The sequence below is a fragment of the Balaenoptera borealis genome (genome assembly GCF_965194805.1).
Source record: "Balaenoptera borealis genome assembly, chromosome: 5".
Lineage (NCBI taxonomy): Eukaryota > Metazoa > Chordata > Mammalia > Artiodactyla > Balaenopteridae > Balaenoptera > Balaenoptera borealis.
Genome location: NC_138862.1, coordinates 12,081,877 through 12,103,868, shown reverse-complemented (window position 1 = coordinate 12,103,868; position 21,992 = coordinate 12,081,877). Strand labels below are relative to the sequence as shown.

At 43.7% G+C, this 21,992-nt stretch overlaps 1 pseudogene across 1 annotated transcript; it reads left to right on the top strand.

The window, feature by feature from the left end:
- The first annotated feature begins 10,945 nt into the window (after nt 1-10,945).
- On the top strand, nt 10,946-12,455 carry LOC309630191 (large ribosomal subunit protein eL31 pseudogene; annotated as a pseudogene). The gene has a single exon. The product of its transcript is annotated as a large ribosomal subunit protein eL31 pseudogene (transcript).
- Nucleotides 12,456-21,992: the final 9,537 nt, after the last annotated feature.

Genomic DNA, 21,992 nt, shown 5'->3' with positions numbered 1-21,992 from the left:
ACAAATGACTTAACCGCCTCTTTACTGCACCCCTCATTCAGGATGCCCACACCCTTTCTCTCCATGTGTGTATTTCTGCCTTGCTTCTGACTTAAATATGTAAAATGTTTCTCTGTGTGCTCTCCCATACGTTGTGCTGTGTCTCTAATAATAAACTGTTTACCTGTTTTTACAGTTTTTGCCTCCTTAAAACATTCTTGCTTTCAAACAGGGGCAAGAGCCAGGGCCACTTTGCTTCTAGCCTCTAGCCCCTGGTGGTCTAGTGGCTAAGATTCCTACTTTTTCATCCAAGCTACCCAGCTTCAATTCCTAGACAGGGAACTAAGATCTCTCTTCAGGACCACTCACTGCTCTCTCTCCAAGATCATAACAGCCCTAAAGAAACTAAATTCTGCCAACAACCCTGTGAACTTAAAAGTGGATTCTTCCCTTACAACACAGGGAATACAGCCAATATTTTATAACAACTATAAGTGGAGTCTAACCTGTAAAAATTGTGAATCATGATAGTGTACACCTGAAACTTATATAATATTGTACATCAACTATACTTCAATAAAAAAATAAAGAAAAAGTGGATTCTTCTCCAGTGGACCCTCATCCTGGCTGACACCTTGAGAGACCCTAAACAGAGGAGCCAGCCAAGCTCTGCCTGGATTCCTGACCCATAGAAACTGAGATAATAATGTTGTTTTAAGCTGTTACGTTTGGGGTTATTTGTTATGCAGCCATAGATAACTGATACAGCCCCCTGGGGTTGAGTCCTACCTTAGCCAGCCACAAGCCCACTGACCATGCACCATCCTGGGCCTCAAGTTCCTCATTCTCTCAGTGAGAGATGGGTTCGTTTCATTCATTCACTCAACAGATATTTACTGAGCAACTATCTGGTGCAGAACCAGATGCAGTTCTAGGTGCTGGAGATACAACAGAGAAGGAAACACAGTCCCCTCCTTCTTGGGGCTTATATTTTAGTGAAGGGAGATAGATGTGATAGTTAATTTTATGTGTCAACTGAGCCACAGGGTGCCCAGATATTTGGCTAAACATTGTTCTGAGTGTGTCTGTGAGGATTCTAGATGAGATTAACACTTGATTAGGTAGACTGAGTAAAGCAGGTCACCTTCCCCAATGTGGAAGGGCCTCAGCTAATCCACTGGAGGCCTGAATAGAACAAAAGAGAGAATTTATTCTCTTTGCCTGGCCATTTTCAAGCTGGGTCATTGGTCTTTCCTCCTGTGCCTGGACTGGAACGTATATCATCAGCTCTCCTGATTCTTGGGCCTTCAGGCTTGTATTGGAATTACACCGTGAGTTCTCCTGGGTCTCCAGCCTACAGACAGCAGATCACGGGACTTCTCAGCCTCCATAGTTGCATGAGACAATTCCTATAATAAATTTCTTTATGTATATATACACATGTATACAAATATACACACATACATTTATATGTGTGTGTGTGTGTGTGTGTGTGTGTATTATATCCTATTGGTTCTGTTTCTCTAGAGAAATACAGTAGACAATGACAGACATGTAAATGAGTCATATGGCAGGTTGCTATGGGGAAAAATAAAGCCAAGGATTGTGGACAAGGAAAGCTGGGAGGCAGGAGGGAGATCACAGATGGCCTCAGTAAAGATGAGACCTTTGAGGAAGAGACCTGAAGGAGGTGAGGGAGAAAGAGCTGCTGCTGTTTGGGGAAGAGCATTCCCAACAGAGGGAACAGAAAGTGCAAAGGAGCATGCTTTGCACGAGCAAGGATGGGCAAGGGGGCCAGTGTGGCTACAATGGAGGGACCCAGGGCGGGGGGTGGGGCAAAAGGAGACACAGAAAGTCCTCCAGGTACCACAGCCAACAGGTAATGGACTGAGACCCGGGAGGTCTGAGTCCAGAGCCTGAGGTCTTAATCACCACCCTTCCCTGCTTCTCCTCCTGAGGATGCCCTTTTGCAATGCCTTGCAGATAAGAGATAGGCAATGATTATATTGCAGGAGTGGGAGGGAGATTCCAGTCTTTTTCTCTACACATATACACAGAAACTCTCTTCTCTTCCCTCCATTTAAGCCTCTATTAACTGACTTGCTCCAGCCCACTATACAACTTACTTCCGATGTCTGCTGGGAAGCTCAGAGCCAGTAGGGGACTTTCAATTTTCTTCCTCGCTGTGTGTTAAACAAGAGTCGGTTGCTATAGTGCCAAGTTGCCTCTCATGTATCTTGAAGTTTTTGCTCCATTTGAAAGAAACAAACCTGGAAATCAAAAGTGATTTCTAGGATGGTGTGGTTTGTGCAAGACTGATGATGTGAAACTCCACTCAGCAATTCCATGCTCAACAGAAAGGCCTCAGCCCCTCATCATGAAACCCAGCCAATTGGACATATTTATTTATCTCCATTCTTCCCCTAGGAGGGCGAGCAGACCTCAACTCAAATCCTAGCTGCGTCATTTTCCAACCAACCACCTTGAGGACGTAAGGTGTCAAGAGTCTGCTTCCAAGCGCAGAAAACCTCAACCCAAGTCACATTAACAGAATACAGTAGCAGAAACCCACATGTACAATAGCGGAAGAAGAGAAAAAAGAGACAAGAGATGTTGACAGATATTTGGAATCTGGAAAGTCAATAAAGGAACAGCACTTAGCAGAGTAGAGAGTCCTGAAAATTAAGTATCTCAGGAAAGGGCTGCCCATGAGAAGCCAGCCGGTTAAGAACGAGGAGCCCCCAGAAAGTTTCCAGAAACAGAAGTGCCACGCACCCCAGAGACAGGCCCACGGGACCAAGTTGGAAATGAGGGAGCTGGTCGTGTGTAGGGCAGTTTTTAGTCCCTCCGGGTCCCCTCCCAGCTCGCACGTAGTCAGCTACCCTTCCTCAAATCCCCCTGGTTTACTCTCTTCAAAAAACTGAGAAGTTGGGGAAGTTAGGAGCCCTGGTGCTCAGGGCTAGTGGGAGTGAGGCACTGTATTTAGGGGACTGAGCTTAAACCTACAACCAAGGAGACTCCAGCCCTCCTCCCCAGGTCCTCTTCCAGGGTGGCGGCCAGGCAGACATAAACCATCTCTGCCCTCCCCCAGGCAGGAGACCTCTTCTCTTAGGAAATTGGCCATACCCTGAGAAAAAGCCTGCCGATACCAGAAGCTGGGGGTTCCCCTCCAGCCCTTCCATCAGCAAGCCGCAGCTGTGTACACAGAGAGTCCACACATCACTCAATACCTGTCTTAAAAGCGGTCAGACAACGAGGACACCAGACATAGGAGGAAAGACATACCAGAACTGAGGGCACAAAAGAAGTCAGAGGAGGGACTTCCCTGGTGGCGCAGTGGTTAAGAATCCGCCTGCCAGTGCAGAGGACGCAGGTTCGAGCCCTGGTCCAGGAAGATCCCACATGGCACGGAGCAATTAAGCCCGTGTGCCAAAACTACTGAGCCTGTGCTCTAGAGCCTGCGAGCCACAACTACTGAGCCCCCATGCCACAACTACTGAAGCCTGCATGCTTAGAGCCCATGCTCCGCAACAAGAGAAGCCACCACAGTGAGAAGCCCACGCACCGCAACGAAGAGTAGCCCCCGCTCACCGCAACTAGAGAAAGCCCGCGCGCAGCAACGAAGACCCAACACAGCCAAAAATAAATAAATAAAAATTTTTTAAAAAGTCAGAGGAAATGAAAAACATGCACAAAGCTGAAAATTGTGTTTTTTTAAAACCCTATAATTAATACTCTCAGAGAGATTTGAGAAGAAATTGGATCTGTAAAACAGAAAAAAAAAGTGCAGTAAAAAGAACAGAGACTGAGAAAGCTCTTAAATTGAACAATATTTTAGAAGAAATAAAATCAAACACATTAATATTTCTGAAATAGAAGTTATGAGTCATCATCCTGAAAGAAAAATTAAAACTATAAATGGATTCACATCAGTTTTGGTCACATTTTACAGCAAATAAGAGCAGGTAGGGCATGCCACCGAAAAGTGACAAAAAAAAAAGCACTTTTGGCTTTTGGAGATTTTTGGTTTTGTTGTTGTTTTATTATCTTTTAAACATTTTTTATTGAAATCTAATTGATTTACAATGTTGTGTTAGTTTCAGGTGTACAGCAAAGTGATTCAGTTTTATATATATATATATATATATATATATATATATATATATATTCTTTTTTAGATTCTTTTCCATTATAAGATATCGAGTATAGTTCCCTGTGCTATACAGTAGGTCCTTGGTTATTTATTTTCTATACATTAATGTGTATGTTTTAATCCCAAACTCCTAATTTATCCCCCCCACCTTTCCCCTTTGGTAACCATAAGTTTGTTTTCTATGTCTGTGAGTTATTTCTGTTTTGTGAATAAGTTCATTTGTATCATTTTTTTAGATGTCACATGTAAGTGATATCATATGGCATTTGTCTTTCTCTGTCAGAGCTTTTTGGATTTGGAGGATCAAACGTAAGTGCTGTGGACAAGTATTTATTGCAAAGTTTTTGTAACAACTGTGTCAAGGTCATGACACATTACTGTCACAGCTCTGATGGTCTTGGCTCATCATAGACTTTCTGAGGCACAAAATTGCTTGCTTGTGATTTCAGTTAAGGTTCCAGTTAATTCTCCACACTTCTCAGGGCACCACAGAGACGCGCTTACCTGCTTTTCCCCCGGGGAAGGTGGTGCTTCAGTGATCAGAGAAACTCACATTAGTTGCTCTTGGTAGAGACCCAGCGAAAAAGTCCTCATTTGGACTCCATAATTGTGAATGAGTTGGCCAGGTATTTGGGGAAAAAAAAAACTGCTATTGCTTTTATTCTTTTTTCCTGGAATTATTAGATTATGGTGATGGAAGGAGACGTCTCTGAAAAGAGAATCTGCAACACTTGAAAAATACTGGAGGGCTTCCCTGGTGGCGCAGTGGTTGAATCTGGCAGAATCTGCCTGCCAATGCAGGGGACATGGGTTCGAGCCCTGGTCTGGGAAGATCTCACATGCCGCGGAGCAACTAGGCCCGTGAGCCACAACTACTGAGCCTGCGCGTCTGGAGCCTGTGACCCGCAACAAGAGAGGCCACGACAGTGAAAAGCCCGCGCACCGTGATGAAGAGTGGCCCCCACTTGCCACAACTAGAGAAAGCCCTCGCATAGAAACGAAGACCCAACACAGCCAAAAAAATAAAATACAATAAATAAATAAATAAGTCAGGAGCTCTTTTAAAAAAAAAATACTGGAGTAGCAATTAAAAGAATGTATTTGAAGAATTACTATGGAACGAAGCTTTAAATACATACACTGAAGATGAAATTTCCACTGAATAAGTGCTACTATAAATACCTACTTCAAATTCATTAACTGATACCTTAATATCGAACTTCAAGATAAACTTAAGTTCACAGCATAATTTTACACAAAGTAGAGCTATTGAGGCACTGCCAGCAGGACTGTTTATTACACTATTTGTACTCCAAACACATCCCAAAATGAGTTAAAATTTCTCAAGAAAGGTCAAGGGATATATCAAGTACTTCCCATGTAAGAAATAACAAGTTTGGATTTATTTCCAAGCTAGAAAAAATATAATTCTTTTTCTCAATAAGCAAATAATGGGACATAATTCAAAATCTGTATCTGATATTCCTAGATGATTCCATATTTAGTAATATCAGCAATATGCACCACACACACACACATACACATACAACAGAGAGTTTTTAGAAATCACAAAACATCTCTTTTACTGAACATCTAAATTTAATTTAGACATTTTGAGGTTGAGGCTTTTTGCAAAGTACCCTTATAAATCGAATTAAGGTCTTTCACAGCTTTTTGTATGTTTGTTTCTCTTTTATTTTTAATTTTTTTATGTTTTTTTTTCTTCTAGTTTTGTTGAGATTATAAACAACATACAGCACTAAGTTTCAGGGGTACAGTGTATATTTGACTTACATCATGTAATGATGATTTGACTTACATCATGAAATGATCACAATAAGTTTAGTGCACATCCATCGTCTAAATACAAAGTAAAAGAAATAGAAAATATATATATTTTTTCCTTGTGATGAGAATTCTTAAGATGTACTCTCTTAACTTTCATATATTGCATATGACAGTATTGTAAAATTCATCGTGTTGTACATTACATCCCTAGGACTTATTTATCTTATAACTGGAAGTTTGTACCTTTACTCCTGCATCCAATTCCCCCTCCCCCATCACAGCTGTTTTCCCCCTGCAGCACTTCCCTTGGCTCAGTGTATATTATGTATCACTGTGCAGAGAGGTGCTTTTGAACCTGCGTGCCCCCTCTCCCTCAGTCTCTGCTCCCTGGCCCAGGCCCTCACGAAATCCGCTCTTCTTGAGCTGAAATACAGAGACCAAAACAAACCAACAACTAAAGACAAAGTAACAGCACAAGACCAGGTCAACTACAAGGAGGGGAGAGGGGGAAGGCAGGGTGGAGGAACGGAGAAGGGAAAGAAGGGGAAGGAGATGAATGGAGGAAGAGCAATTTTGTTTGATCCATTGGTTTTCCCAGGTTGAAATTTCTGAAACTGTGGGGATTAAAATGGGGGAAACGTCATTAAAAAACAATGAACAGCCATATGATCCAGCAATCCCACTCCTTGGTATTTACCCAAAGGAGCTGAAAACTTATGTCCACACAAAACCCTGCACACCTATGTTTATAGCAGCTTTATGCATAATTGCCCAAACTTAGAAGCAACCAAGACTTCCTTCAGTAGGTGAATTGGATAAACAAGCAAATCCATACAATGCAATATTATTCTGTGCTAAAGAAATGAGCTATCAAGCCATGGAAAGACATGGAGGAAACTTAAACACGTATTACTTAGTGAAAGAAGCCAATCTGAAAGGCTACATACCACATGATTCCAACTGTATGACATTCTGAAAAAAACAAAACTATGGAGACAGTAAATGGATCAGTGGTTGCCCTGGTGGGGGAGGGGAGGGGGAGGGAAAGAGGAACAGGCAGAACACAGATGATCTTTAGGGCAGTGAAACTATTCTGTGTGATACTATAATGGTGGATACATATCGCTATACATTTGTCAAAACCCGTAAATATACACCAAGAGTGAACTCTAATGTAAACTATGAACTTTGGGTGATTAGGATGTGTCAGCGTAGGCTTATCAGTTGTAACAAATGGACCCCTCTGTGTGGGATGTCGGGGGGGAGAGGCTGTGCATGTGTGGGGACCGAGGGTACATGGGAACTTTGTACTTTCCAGTTTTGCTGTGAACCTAAAACTGCTCTAAAAAATAAAGTTCATTAATTTTTTAAAAAATCAATGAACATCGGGAAATAAGTTTAAGGGGAAAAGGTAAATGCAGAATGACCTTATTGAATCATCTCATATTCTTGCCACTAGTGTAGGGTTTAATCAGAGCTCTAATTATCAGTGCAATTGGTGGACAAGGACCAGCTTGCTCATCCTTGTATTTCTCCCATCCTCTAAAGGCTCTCAATAAATGTTTGCTTTCTCCCATTTAACTGAGGAAGTTGAAGCTTTGAGGGATGCTTTTGAGTCAAAAAGCCAATACGTGCTACTGTTCACCAGTCACTGGACTATCATTTAGACTTGGAATAAAGGTGTGTTGCCTGCAGATGAGTTTACAAACTGCCAAGGGGCTGGAGGGAGGCTGGCATGAGCCAAGGATGGGTTAATGCATGCTGGCATTACCCAAGGACAGGTAGATAACATGACGTTTCCTAGAGCCAGAGCACCCATCCTTTGTAAGACTCTGGTGTTACCGGAGAACCCTGGTGAATGCAGCAGTAGTCAGAAGCCAGATTACTTTGCGTTTTAGGAAGTCAAGACTTAGCAGTCAAGAGGAGAAATTACTCTTAAGAAGGAGACAACCATTTCCTATGTGTGACTATCCCCAGGCCCCTGTGGAAGTGCAAATTACTAACACAGAGAAATCAAAAGCACCAGCACAATAACTGAACATGCACTGTGAAAATTCTCTGCCACCTGCAGTGCCTTCAAGTGCCTATTGTACGCTGTCCTGGGAGGGAGATCTGCCTGGCCAGGAGTGTTGCTGGCTGCTTTGTACACATCCTAGGGTACTCGTTGAGTAGACCTTGGTTTTCTTGGAAAACTAGAAGGCAGACCTCTGACCTCTAACCAGGTTATCCTTATAACTGATCTCAGTAGTATTTCTCTTTCAAAAAACATAAATTGTGGCAAATGAGTGATGTTCTCCATAGTACTAAACTTCAGCTGTCACTGATTGTGTCTACATGTACAGGATAAAATATTTATGGCCACTAGCAGCTTTGTGATAAATTGTCTAAGAGCCACAGCAAGAAACAGGAAAAGCTGATCATAAGAATTTCCCAGGGCTTCCCTGGTGGCGCAGTGGTTGAGAATCTGCCTGCCAATGCAGGGGACATGGGTTCGAGCCCTGGTCTGGGAAGATCCCACATGCCGCGGAGCAACTAGGCCCGTGAGCCACAATTACTGAGCCTGCGCGTCTGGAGCCTGTGCTCCGCAACAAGAGAGGCCGCGACAGTGAGAGGCCCGCGCACCGCGATGAAGAGTGGCCCCCACTTGCCACAACTAGAGAAAGCCCTCGCACAGAAACGAAGACCCAACACAGCCATAAATAAATAAACAAAAAAAAAAAAGAACTAATCTACCGCAGAAGTCTTAAAAAAAAAAAAAAAAAGAATTTCCCAGACAGGTACTTCCCTAGTGGTCCAGCGGTTAAGACTCCGTGCTCCCAATGCAAGGGTGCTGGGTTCGATCCCTGGTCAGGGAACTAGATCCCGCGTGCTGCAACTAAGACCCGCGCAGGCAAATAAATAAATAAATAAATATTTTTTTAAAAAAAGAATTTCCCAGACAGAAAGGAAAAGGCCAGCAGGGAGGCTCCCCGTAGGCTGTCATAGTCACTCAGTGACAGCAGTCAGACTCTCTCCTGTGGCTCAGCCCAGTGACCAGCCCAGGGCCACCATCCTCTGATGCCTTCCTGCCAAGAGCACCCCAGACCCACGTTTGGTACTGAGCCTTAAAAACCAGATTTCCTTTGGGAAAAGCAGGTGACTCCCGCAGTAGAATATTCTCGAAATTAACTGAATTCGTTCTGACATCAGGAAGAGGTGACCCCACACACCACACTCAGGTCTCTTCCATGACTCCACATCCTTAAAAAGGACGAGGGTGCAGCAGAGAGCAGCAGGGCTGAGGTTGGAGAGGAAAGCAGGATGGAGAGGGAACCCAGGGAAGAAGCCTGTGCCCAGCATGGAGGTGCTTGGGTTCTCCCTGAGTCATCGTAGGTCCACATCCTGCAGCCGGTGGAGGGGCTGTGGGAGGAGCCAAGACTGGAATGAGAAAGGCAGCAGGAGGTCCTCACTGTAGCCAGGCTGGAGATAATGATGGCTTTTGGTGGAGGTGAGGGCAAGAAGGCAGTGGAGGGATATGAGGAGGTAGAAACAGCAGACTGAAAGGGAGAAATCTAGGCTACAGCCCAGGTTTCTGGCTTTAAACAGCTGGAAAGAAGGGGGTGCCATTTTCCGAAATGGAAAAGGCTATCGGGGGAAGGAACAGCTACAGGGTGAGCCGATAAACCAAGACATCCATTCCAGCCACTCTGAGTGTGAGATGCCTGTGAGATAACCAAGTCGAGATGACAAGTCGGTAGCCGGGTGTCTTAGCTAGAAGCTCAGAAACAGTTCTGGGCTAAAGACATAAGCATCGGCATCGAGGACGTAGTGTTTTTAAACTGCTGAGACTGTATGAGATAAGTTGGAGAGAAGGATCAGAAGAACGGAATGCCCAGGAGAAGGAAGGGGAGCTTCAGGAAAAGGCCTGAGGAGAAATGGCCAGATGGGTGAGAGAAATAAAACAAGAGTGTGGTGTCCTGGGAACCGAGGAAAAAGGATTTTTCTTGAAGAAGGAAGTGGTCAACTGTGTTGACACTGACAAATTAGGTAAGATAAGAACAGGAGATGTAATAGATGTACTGGCCCAGTAATGACCTCTGGGTCATGCATGACTGTAGTGGACATTGTGGGGTGCCGCCCAGATCCTCCTTCAGGACAGAGGAGCTGAAGGAACGGCTTTGTGCAAGCTCCCACCTCCCCCAGGGGCAGCCCACGTCCAAAGCCTACAAGTGTTGTTCCCAAGACCATTCCCAAATACATTTCCCGCTTGGGCATCTTCTGTTCAGAGTCTGTTTCCAGGGAACCCAGCCTAAGACAGAGACCTTAGCAAGACCCGTCTCGGTGGAAGTGATGAGGATAAAATCTAGGTTTCAGGGAGCTGAGGAGTGACGGGGAGAGTGGGGGGAAGTGGAGACCACAGGCATAGGCACCTCCTTTCATAAGTATGACTTTAGGGCTCAGAGAAATGTGTCAGTACCTGGAGGAGGGTCAGAAAGTCATGGGTAAGGTATGTTGGGTGAGTGATATTACACCATGATTGGAGACCGTTGGGTGGCCTCAGTAGACAGAATGCCAAGGAGTCCAGCTCCTGCCCCAAAACCCGATGTGTGATTTTCAGGCCTGACTGTAGGTAATTACAAGGCTTTACCTGGCAGGTCCCAGGGGAAACTCCCTCCCCACCTTAGACTCGGTGACAGCCAGGCCCTGAAAAGTCTGACAGGAGCTGCAGTCCAGGACTCAGGTCCCTGGCTGGCCATTCTCTTACACACCTGCACTCCCAGCCCTGGCACCTTCATCCCTAGGCCTCTCCATCTGAGGTCTTCAGGTACATCTGCTAAAGCCCCCTTATGAGGGAGGAGGGGAAAGCCTTGAGGCACTGTTATCCATTGTGACTTGCACCCTGTACTTTTCCACCCTCCCCCTCCCCTCCCTTCCCCACCGGATCCAGGTCCATAAAACTGTATAGCCTTTGGTTCAGGCTCCCTCAGCAGTGAGACGACCCCCACTGATCCACCTGACCCTGGACCACTGCATGTTCCATGGGGGGGGATATGGAACGGGGTGCCTCTTGCTTATACCATCGTGGTAAGTGATGAAAACCTCACTGGTACTCTCATCTGGGGCTTGTTGCTTCTATCAGCTACTCCTGGCAGCTCATCTCTCTCTCTCCAGCTCAGCTGAGCCCTTGATGACACTGATGATACCCATGAGAGCAGGACTGCTGCCCTTGGAAAGGACATGAAAGCGGTGGCAGGACCCGGAGCCCTGGCCCTGGCCTCTGGCAGGAGGACAGAGAGAAGAGAGCGTGGGGCAGCGCAGGCAGGCTAGCCAGCCGTGGGTGAGGGATGCGGGAGGGAAGCTCAGGAAGTCTGGTGTCTCCTATTTTCCCAATGAAGATCATCAGCTAAAGGAGGGAAGAGAGGGGTTTGGGGGATAAATGAGTGGACGTGAAACGGTCCTCCAGGGCCATGAGAAAGTGAGCTCACCCGACAAAGGAGAGGGCTAACTGGGCAGTGTTGAGAGCCTATTTGAAAATCAGCGGCAGAATATCTGCAAAGTGCCTAGCTCGGCGATGGGCAAATAGCTCTGTTAGATGGGGAAAGGGCTGGAAGAAGAGCCCTCCCGGGGAGTGATGTTGACCTGTTGCTGTGTTTCTAGTTTCCACAGCAGTCCTGGGAGAAAAGGGTTCAGCCAGTGTCAGAAAGTGTGTCCAAAAACGACTTAGATGCACCCAGTTGAGCAGCCAAGGCCCACAGGCAGGGAAATTCAAAACACCAAACTGGCTGGCAAAATACAAGCAGTAAAACTCCAGCTACACCCACTCAGAGATTACAATTTGTATCAGAAAGTCCTCAAGTGCGGAATCATCGCTTTTTTCTCTTCCTGCTCCTGGGGCAGCACCAGCTGATGGGGAATCGCTAAGGTTGTTCTACTGAAAACGTGAAATTGCCCCAAGCGGGCTGCCCTGAAAGGCCCCATTATCTTGACTGTACTCACTGCCCTGGAGGCCTTGGGTGCCCCTGAGGTCCTGAGCAGACACAGAGGTAGAGGCCTCATTATTGTAAGTCTTAATGGTTACTGAGAAATAAAAATCATTGTCTCGCTTCCCTTCCAATCCTGGCCGGGCAGGATGGCTCCCGCAAAGAAGGATGGCGAGAAGAAGGGCCGGTCCGCCATCAACGAGGTGGTGACCAGAGAATACACCACCAACATTCACAAGCAAATCCATGAAGTGGGTTTCAAGAACCGTGCCCCTCGGGCACTCGAATAAGTCCGGAAATTTGCCATGAAGGAGATGGGAACTCCAGATGTATGCATTGACATCAGGCTCAACAAAGCTGTCTGAGCCAAAGGAATAAGGAATGTCCCATAACGTATCCGTGTGCGGTTGTCCAGAAGACGGAATGAAGATGAAGATTCACCAAACAAGTACTATATGCTGGTTACCTATGTACCTGTCACCACTTTCAAAAATCTACAGGCAGTTAATGTAGATGAGAACTAACTGCTGATTGTCCAATAAAGTTATAGAACTGCCAGAAAAAAAAAAACAAAACATTGTCTCGGTTCACTGAATTGAGCATAATTAGTCAACCCAAACCAAGTCCTTCTTAGAACAAGTGGTTGCAAAATGGCTTATGTTGATTGCATCATAAACACTTACATAATTAGACATTGTCTTTTGTCAGCCTCCCCTTTCAAGATAAGACCTTCAAACAGCATTATTTTGCAAGAATTACAAGACTGAGGACATAAGAAAAAATCCAAGCGAAACTGACTATTTAGAGCCAATAACCTGGGCAGGGTCTCATGCAATGAACAAAGCCTATCCAAACAAGATAAAGAACTTATTCTGCCTGGACAGAATCCCTTGGATGGCAGATCCAAGTCTCCTGTTCCTGGTTCTGAGCTTTCAACTGATCAGCTGTATTGGTCATCCTAACAGATTAGTGAAGGTCACTCGGATTCTCCAGGTCAGGCAAAGGAAATTGTAATCTGATCTATCAGTCAGGGATCTAGCAAGAAAGAGATGGAACATTCCAATAGAGCGATTGAAGAGGGTAGTATGAAGGGACTATTTATAGCGGGGTGGGCAGGGGTAAGGGAAACCAACAAGGAAGAATACGGTAGCATAAGGCTAGCAATAGTGGGGATAGTTTTGTGTTTGTTTGTTTGTTTGTTTGTTTGTTTTTTGGCTGCATTGGGTCTTCGTTGCTGTGCGCAGGCTTTCTCTAGTTGCGGCGAGTGGGGGCTACTCTTCATTGCGGTGCGCGGGCTTCTCATTGTGGTGGCTTCTCTTGTTGTGGAGCACGGGCTCTAGGCACACGGGCTTCAGTAGTTGTGGCTCGTGGGCTGTAGAGCACAGGCCCAGTAGTTGTGGCGCACGGGCTTAGTTGCTCCACAGCATGTGGGATCTTCCCAGACCAGGGATCGAACCTGTGTCCCCTGCATTGGCAGACTGATTCTTATCCCACTACTAGCTCTAGGCCTGGAGGGAAATGGGAGGAACCATGACCCCAGAGAGAGTAAAGATTAGCAGCAGGGTCTATGGCCAACCTACAAACCCTCCAGGAAGGGATCCCACCTCAGTGTCCCCCACCCTCCAATCTCAGGCTGATGTCTCCCACTGGCAGAACCCAACCAGAGTCAGAAGGTAAAGGTCTCCGTTGATGCATTTTATACAAAGTGTCTCCCAGGGCAGACAAGGAGCAGAGTGGATCTGGAGGGGCAGATGGAGGGCTCCAGCATCCCAGGGAAGCAATATGAAAAAGAGAAAGTAAAATTAAGAACAGAGATAATGGAAGCAAATTTAGATCCACGACAGTGGCATTTTTGCCAAACAAAAGTTTTGATAGCTTTATATTGACAATTTTGTAATCATTGCTTTCATGTGTGTCAGATTATTAAGCTGTTTAAAGCATTTTAAACTATCCCATAATTTGGCTTATAATTTTCATCAAGTTTTCATTTGGAACAGTTTAACGGATTGAGATCACTGTTAAAATGTTTGGGGAACTCTAATTTGTAAAATTCATGTTTTTTGATATAATAATTATCTAAGCAGAATGTGAATATTTAGATAATTGTTAACTGTTAAAAAAAACCCAAATAATTTAATGTGGGTTCCTATCAGTGTACAAAAACCCTTGGACATTAACATTTTTTAATGGGGTAAGTGCAATGTCATTATGAGCCAGGAGGGAGGTAAGTGCCAGGTGACCTTGCAAATCTCCTTTCCCAAGTTCACCTACTGATTCTGTCTTGGGTCGGCCCCAGAGTCTGGTTCCAGAGCCCAGAGTTTCTTAATCTGAGGTCTTATTTGTATTGTTGTGGGTAGAAGAACTGGGGCTTTCAAGAGCCTCAAAGGGAGTAAAAAGACAAATAATCCAATTTAAAAATGGCCAAAGAGCGGGACTTCCCTAGTGGTCCAGTGCTTAAGAATCCGCCATCCAATGCAGGGGACACAGGTGTGATCCCCGGTCAGGGAACTAAGTCCCACATGCCTCAGGGCAGCTAAGCCCACGCACCACAACTACTGGGCCCGTGCGCTCTGGAGCCCTCACACCACAGCTAGAGAGAAGCCCGCGTGCTGCAGTGAAGAGCTCGTGCTCCACAACGAAAGATCCCGCCTGCCGCAACTAAGACCGGACACAGCCTAATTAATTAATTGATTAAGTAAGTAATTTTAAAAGCTGCTGCTCTAAAAAAAAAGAAAATGGGCAAAGAATCTGAATAGACATTCCTCCAAAGAAGACACACAGTTGGACAAGATGTACATGAAAAGTTGCTCAATATTATTAACCATCAGAGAAATACAATTCAAACCACAGTGAGATACCACTTCACAACCAATAGGGTGGCCATAATTAAAAAGACAGATAATAACAAGTGTTGGCAAAGATGTGGAGAAATCAGAACTCCTCTTCTCTGCTGTTAGGATTATAAAATGATGCGGCTACTTCAGAAAGCAGTCTGGCAGTTCCCTAGACAGAATTACCATATGACCCAGCCATTCCACCTTAGGTATATACCCAAGAGAAATGAAAACATGTGCCCATTCAAAACCTTGTACACGAATGTTCATAGAACTGTTATTCATAATTGCCAAACAGTAGATACAACCCCATATATCCATCAACACATGAATGGATAAATAAAATGTGGTATATGCATACAATGGAATATTAGTTGGCCATAAAAAGAAACGAGGTACTGATACAGGCTACAACACAGATGGACCTTAAAGCATGGGAAGAGATATGGGGATATATGTCTATGTATAGCTGATTCACTTTGTTATAAAGCAGAAACTAACACACCATCGTAAAGCAATTATACTCCAATAAAGATGTTTAAAAAAAAAAGAACTAATAAAAAACAATTATAACAAACCAAAAAAAAAAGCATTATGCTAAGTGAAAGAGGCCAGTCACAAAAGACCACATTTGTATGATTCCATTTATATGAAATGTCCAGAACAGGCAAATCCATAGAGACAGAAAGTAGATTAGTGACTGCCTAGGGCTGGAAGTTGCAGGGGGAAATGGAAGATAATTGCCAAAGGGTATGGGGTTTTCTAGGGGAGAGAGGAAAATGTTCTGGAATTAGGTAGTAGTGATGGCTCCACAACTCTATGAATATACTAAAAACCATTCAGTTGCACAAAGTGAAAAACAAGTCTCAAAAGGGCTCAAGGTCACTGGTCTAAATAAGTTTGGGAGATTCCCAAGCTGAAGAGCAGGGGTCATGTGCCCATAGGGCTGAGATCACATGGTGTAGTTGGGCCCATGAAGCTCTGCCCAAAGGTAATTTGCATTTTTGTAAAACTAATGGACTTTTTTTTTAGAGTAGTTTTAGGTTCACAGCAAAATTGAGTGAGAATACAGAGTTCCCTCCCCCCCAACCACACACAGCCTTCCCCACCATCAACATCCCACACCAGTATGGTCCATTTGTTGCAATTGATGAACCAATATTCACCCATAGTTATTAACCAAAGGGCTCACTCTTGGTGTTGTACATTCTATGGGTTTGAACAAATGTATAATGACAGGTATGCACCATTATAGTATCATACATAGTTTCACTGCCCTAAGAATCCCCAGTGCTTCACCAATTCATCCATTCCTCCTCTCTCACCCCTGCAACCACTGGTCTAAAATTGTCTCCGTAATGTTGCCTTTTCCAATATATCATATAGTCAGAATCACACAGTATGTAGCCTTTTCAGATTGACTTCTCTCACTTAGTAACATGCATTTGTTTTCTCCATGTCTTCTCATAGCTTAATAGCTCATTAGCACTAATAATAATATTCCATTGTATAGATGTACCACAGTTTATTTATCCATTCACCTACTGAAGGACATCTTGATTGCTTCAAATTTTGGCAATTATGAATAAAGATGCTATACACATTCGTAGGCAGGTATTCGTGTGGACATAAGTTTTCATCAGTTTTAAGTGACACTCTGCATGCCAAATACTTGGTTTGTTTTATAAAACTCACCCTTAGTTTGGAACCCCTTTCCCAGAGGCTTCAGGAACCTGGCACAGCTAGATACACTCACTCTTCAAAAAAAGGAAAGAAGCTAGTAATTATTTGACCCTCAGGGTATGCTAGTGTTACGTATGACCTCACTTCCTCCTCACCACCGGCCTCAGATGGGTGCGTTTTACAGATGAGTAAACTGAGGTTTGATCCTTCCATTACTGTGTATTATCCAGTGTTCTCTTAGAGTCTTGGACTCTCGGTGCTGGAAGGAGCCTTAGACATTGCCTAGTCGAATCCCCCTCACTTTATATATGAAGAACCAAAGGCTTACAGACTCAAGGACATGGCCAAAATCTTGGAGTCATCCTTTCTTCCTCTAGTTCTCTCTCACTCCAAAATACAATCCATCACCAAGACATGTATCATTTACCTTCAAAATAGATTCAATGTGCAGCACTTCTCCCTACCACCATTGCTTCTACCCCAACCAGGCCTCCCTCACCAATCACCTGGATTACTATAAAACCTTCTCAACAGGTTTCTTTACTTCCTCTCTAGCCCCCCATCCTATACTTGAATCTTTATACAGCAGCCAGAGGGAGCCTTTTGAGTCATAAGTTCATTCCTCTGCTAAAATCTGTATAGTGGTCTCCATTCACTTGGAATAAAGCCCAAACCCTTCCCGGAGCCTGCAGGCTCTACAGACTACTTCCCTGGCTCCTTTCCTCCGCACCAGCTCCCTCTCCACACTCCAGCTCTTCCATCCTCCTTGCTATGCCTGCGACATGCCGAGCACATGTATGTCTCAGAGCCTTCACATGTGTTCTTCCTTATGCCCTGAACGCTCTCTGTTTACACAGCCCTCTCTTCATGTCATTGCATTTCTGCTGCAATGTCTCCCCTTTGGAAAGATCTTCCTTCTCACTGTCTCTTGTCCTGCTTTGTTCTTTTTCATAGTATGTATCATTACTTGACCTTACATTATTTCAATTCAGTTCAACAAATACTTGTTCACAGAGTTGTCTGTATCCACACTAGACTATAGGCTCCATGAGGGCAGAGACTTTGTGTGTCTTGTTCAATGCTGGATCCCCAGCCCTTAGAACAGTACCTAGCACCTAATAGGTGCTCAAGATCTGTTTGTTGGAGGCATGCATGAATGAATGAATGCATGCCCAGGGTCGGCCAGTAAATGAGTGGCAGACTCAGACCCAGAGCTGAGGTCTTCTGTGTCCCTTGACTGGTTGCTTCCCGTCTTTTGGATTCTTAGATGTGATAGGTACACAATTTGGAATCAGCACATGTAAACTTTCTTAAACTCTTCCATTTGTAGTTAAATTATATCTGTACCCATAACTAGGACTTGTACAGCATCTTTTTCCCCATGTGGAAATTTAAGCATGTTCACGTTGATTATTTCTCATTCATTCTAAAATGCAGAATTTATGGCAGAAATTCTACCCCCTCATTGCTTTCTCTCTCCTTCCCATGACCCTATGCTCCTGCTTTTATCCTAGGAGTCTGCCTTGTATTGGGGTTCCTATTACATGAGTCAGACATTCCTTCTCTATTGAGCTTAGAGGTGCTGCTGGAAGAAGTATCTGAGAAACTCAACCTCAGGGGCTCTGGGAGAGGGAAGTTGTGTGCCTGCTGTGGAAGGACAAGCTTCACATTATAGTTGAATCTAATGCGCCACACGCAATGTTTTTCTTTTTTTTTTTCCCCCCCCAACTGAGGTGAAATTCACATAACATAAAATTAACCTTGTTAAAGTGTACACTTCAGTGCCATTTAGTACATTCACAATGGTGTGCCATCACCACCCATATCAAATTCCAAACCATTTTCATCACCCACACCCATTAAGTAATCACTCCCCATTCCCCCTTCCCCATCCCTGGCAACCACCAATCTGCTTTCTGTCTCTGTGTATTTACTTATTCTGGGTAGAGCTCATATAAATGGAGTTATACAATATATGCCCTTTTATGTCTGGCTTCTTTCACTTAGCATGAAGTTTTAGAGGTTCATGTACATTATAGCATGTTTCAGTACTTCATGTCTTTTTATGGCTGAATAATATTCATACACACACACACACAGACACACACACAGCATTTGTTCATTCATCCATTGATGAATATCTGGGTAGTTTCAGGCAATGTTTTTTGGAGCATGTCTGTAAAGATAAAGCTAAGATGGGAATCTAGTGCTTTCTGACTAACAAAAGAACCTCCACCGCAGTGATGAATTGAAATAACACAACACTGGTTCGGTTGGTCAGTTGCTTTGGACACAGATTACAGTGGTGGGTTAAGTATCATTAGTGTGTTCATTTACAATGTTCGAAGCAAATACCATTTCCAAAAACAAACATACCTTATGTATTTGTCATCAAATACATTACATTTCTCCACAAAGCCTTATTTCTTTTTTTTTTTTTTCATCTTAACTCAATAAACCTAAGGAGAAGGTTTGTCATAAAGGCAACATGCAAGATGGCATTGTGTGGTGTAAGCCAGAAAACCTTTGACCCTCCTGGTTAATGATGTTTCATATAAAACAGCCTCTAACCTTTTTCGTATCTTGCTCTTCGATGGAGCAATTGAAGGTTACAGGGTTTCTTATTATAGAAAATTGTAACATGTTTTATGATTAAGGTCCTTCAGAGACAATTTCTGCTTAAGACACATTGTAGGCATTAACAAGCAGCTACACCTTTGCTGCTTCCAACTCGGGGAGTGCTTTTGGCTCCCCACCCCTTTTCTCTCCAGCACCTGCTCCTCGCCCCTCAGAGCTGCCTTGCCCCTGCTCTCTTTCTCATCCTCTCCAACCTGCCTTGACCCTCTGGGTCTCCACCATGCACAGTTAAGCTCTGCTGGTGGCCCTCCTGTTTGCTGGCCACACCTGCCATGGCCTCTCAGCTGAGGTCTTTCCTTTCTTCTCTCTGCCCCATTCTGGCATCAGTTTTCCACCTTCCGGAAACACTGCAATCCACAAACTCCTTAGGGGACTTGGTTCTTTATTCTGAGAAGCACAATGCAAGTGCATCAGACTTAAGAGAGAGATCAAAGCTTTTCCTTCAAAGCCTATCACTTTATGCAGGTAAAAAAGTGTCCCGAAAAATTGGAAACCTTGTGACTTTTGACAGAAACTGAACTGCTTTTGCAATATATTTGGATATATTAATTGTTACACCTGAAAATAATGAGATTGCTGATTGCATTTAAAATTCAATGAAGTAGGTTAATATTTTACTGGGATAAAAGAACTGCTTGTGAAATATGCTAGCCTGATATAGAAGAAAATTCTGAATATCCTATCATCACTAATAAGAAACTTTGAGTCCTGTAGATACAATACAATCACATGGAAAACTACATAAATTGTGTTAGAAGATTCCGTGAAAGGAACAGAGACTAAGAAATATAATCATCTAAGCTAGGATGGGAAGAACATCAAAATTCCTTAAAGCAATGATTTTCAAAGTGTGTTCTCTGGACAGCAGCAATCACCTGCAAACGTATCAGAAATGCAAACTCTCTGGTGCCGCCCCTGACCTACTGGATCACAAACACTAGGGGTGAGACCTGTATTAAAATCTGTGTTTTAACAAGCCCTTGGGTGATTCTGATGCACACAGAAGTTTGAGGACCACTCCCTTAAATGATACATGAATGGTTAATTTATTACAAAATTTGCAGGTTTCTGTATTATTGTGACTTCTTATTTTGCAGGAGTCAAAAAGTACCCTATGGTGGTGGAGATGAATGGATGTGAAACACCAACAAGAGCAGAAGAGATTCTTTATGACAGCTGAGGTCTATCCTCCAACCCATCTGGCAGGTTTGTGTTCTTTGTGGTTTAACAGTCTTTAGAGACATATCTGCCACATTCTGGGTACCTGCATTCTTCCTGCCATTAGCAGGGGCAAATACATTCTAGGAAGCACAAGAGTAGAAATCTGTCCCTCCTCACCAGACTCTCTTAATGGACTTTTGGAGAGAGAAGAGTGGGGTTTTTGGTAGAAGTAGAAATGGGAAGGGTGTCAGCTTTTGGCTCACATTACAATCTATCTTAATTGGATTCCCTCCAGAAGAAGATCCTGAGGTGATGATTGAGAGCATGTAGTTCTCCTGGAAGGTGCAAAGACAAGAGCAGAGGGAAGATGATACAGGAAAAGGAAGACTTCCAATAAACCAGCTATCAAAGTAAATCTTAATCCCATGGAGAAGCTGGGGAAAATGATGCAGAGCACATTCCTCAGAAGTACCCTAGCCAAGGAGTAGGGAAGTGGGGTATATATACCACCACACATCATTCCCAAGAACTTCTAGCCTGCATCCAACAAAGGTATAGGTGCTTGCCATTAGCAGATGCTGGCTGATGTACACAGACAAGTAAAGGGAATCCTAAGGGTCATGGATCACCAATAGCGTTGGTATATGCAAGGCCAGACAATAATGTCTGGTCCTGATTCTAGGATTGGAAAATGAGGACTCAGTCCCTGCTTAGGATGGAGTTTTATTTTGGTTTATTCCTGAAGCAGCAAATAAGCTTTGCAAATGATCAAAACAAAATAAAAAACAGGTGGGTACACATGGCTCTCAACGGCCTCCCTTATGACTCACTTTCACAATTCTGTGGTCTCAGCAGTTGTACTGAGAAGAGCCTACTGCTGTGGGTTCGTAACGTTTTATTACCTCTAACCCAGACACAACTTATTCTACTAAATAAGACATCAGTTATAATGCTCAAGAATCATGTTTTGTGCTTTTTGAAAGAAAAAACCCAACCTTTGACCTTTTAAATAAATAGATGCCCAAAGATTACTAGACAATGAGAAAAACTAGCGGCATAAAAGAGAAAAACAAAGCTAAGCAAACAGAGCAAATTCACTCTTGGAGAAACAGACGACTGGAACAGAAAAGAAGGTCACAAAAACCCAAGTTCTAAAAGATTTGAGGTGTTGGTGGATCCATAAAACAAGAACAGGGTGCTACTTTAAAAAAAATCAGAATAATAAAGTGCTTTTGAAAATTAAACACACAATTGCAGAAATAAAAATTCCATTGGAAGTCAAATAAGTCCTCCGAAACGAAGGACAAAAGTACAAAGGGATAAAAAAACAAGAGTGAACAGATTAAGAGACATCAAGGGTCAATGAAGAAAGTAAAACTTCCTACTAATAAGAAGAGAACAGAGAAAATGGAGAGGAGAAAGTATCTGAAAAGCAGTACAATGATGGAACTCCTGGTTCTGGATCTATATCAATACGCAGCTCAGGACAGCGATCCCTGAGAGAAGAGAAACAACCGAGATAAGTTCTGTGATTGCCCAGGCTGACTTTCTGGAGAGAACTGCCAGGAATCAGCACAGAGAGGAGGAACCCAGAGCCCTGTGGGTTGAGTAGATGGAACTAGGAATCCATGAAGGCTGAAGCAGCTAGATTTCACAGGGCAGAATAACAGGGTATAAAATCTGGATATCAGAAGAGAGATCTAAGTTGAAGACAATTTTGGGAGCCACCGGGATAAATGATAGCCAATGAACTCATGGAGGGGAAGAGGCCATGAGGGGAGATTGCTTAAAATGAGT